We start from the raw sequence: 1,407 nt of genomic DNA, 5'->3' as shown, positions 1-1,407 counted from the left end.
ACAAGAGGCTGAGTTCTGGGAGCTGGTGAACCCCTTTGTGGCATAGTGATGAAACAATCATCTGACCCTGAAAGTGAACAAAAAAAGGTAGACGATTGTATATTTTAGATAAAAAAAAAAAACAGTAACAGGCTGAATGCTTTTAACATCATGGAAGAAGAAGTGGAGGTGGTGAATGAACATGAATACCTTGGGGGTCACCTGGACAAGAAAATTCGACTGGAGATGGAGCAGACTATTTCTAAAGGAGCTTAGCTGCTCAGTGTTCCAAGCAAGATGCTGCACATCCTATAATATTCTATCAGATGCTGTCTGAAAGCTGTACAAAAATGTTGTTTTGTATAGACTCTTTGTATATAAAATTACAATAAAAGTTGTGTAAGTCTATGTGGAAACTCTGATCCTTTCTACCATCATTTGCTGGTGTAACAGCATTAGAACTAATTACTTAAAAAGTTCAACAAGCTGATAAATAAGGCTAGTTCTGAACTCCTCTAGAACCTCTGGAGATGATTCCTCATAAAACAAAGAGCATCTCTCTCTTCAGAAGACTGTTCAACACCAACAGAGTTTCTTCAGTAAAAGGCTTGCCAGATTTCAGAGTTGAATTTAACTCAGTAAGTGTTGTTTTAACACTTAAAGATTTCAATGGTGCTCAGTGTTTGAGTTATTTTCAGAAGGTGATTGGGTCAGTGTTGAATCTACTATGAGCTCCGCCCCCTACTTCTCTGTCTGCGTTTGAGTGCAGTCTGAACACGGCTCCATTTTCTCTGTCTCCTGCTGTACTACACGGTAAGGGCAACTTCCTAAATCTTTGGTCAAGCACTATTATATTTATAGAGTGAGTGATGTGACTTTTTGATATTTCCAGTGATGATAGTTGTATTTCCGCTTTTTATTATAGATTGATCAAAATTCCAGTCTTCTATTTAATGAAGAAACCTCCTCCAGACTGCTGCAGAAGTGGGATGTATTCTTCAAGCCAATTGTCATCAAAGAGGCTAAGCGTCTCACTTCCACACCTGAGGTAAGAAGTTTGGTGCAGTCAGCGGAAATCCCTCAAGGAGATAACCAGGATAAAGCATCTAAAATTGATTTGTTTTAAATTTTGTTTTATTATGCTTTACCAGAGGGCTGCTCAGTGATGCAGTGGGTTCCAATGCTGCCTTGCAGCAAGAAGGTTCTGGGTTTGATTCCCAGGGAGACCTGAGTTGAATCCCACATAGGGTCTGTATCATTGGGATATCTAGTGACAGAAAACTCCAAACGAATGACCCAGAATTCAAGCAGAAAGGCCAGTGTATAATCACAAGCAAACTTTTAATGACTGCTCTGCGCGCTGTGGCTAAACAGCTGAGACAGGTTCAATGGATCCTCTGTAGAAGTGGAAACTCCGGTTAGTGACAA

Source organism: Cyprinodon variegatus, unplaced genomic scaffold (genome assembly GCF_000732505.1).
Source record: "Cyprinodon variegatus isolate N-32 unplaced genomic scaffold, C_variegatus-1.0 Scaffold417, whole genome shotgun sequence".
Classification (NCBI taxonomy): domain Eukaryota; kingdom Metazoa; phylum Chordata; class Actinopteri; order Cyprinodontiformes; family Cyprinodontidae; genus Cyprinodon; species Cyprinodon variegatus.
Note: the sequence above shows the minus strand (reverse complement) of the source record.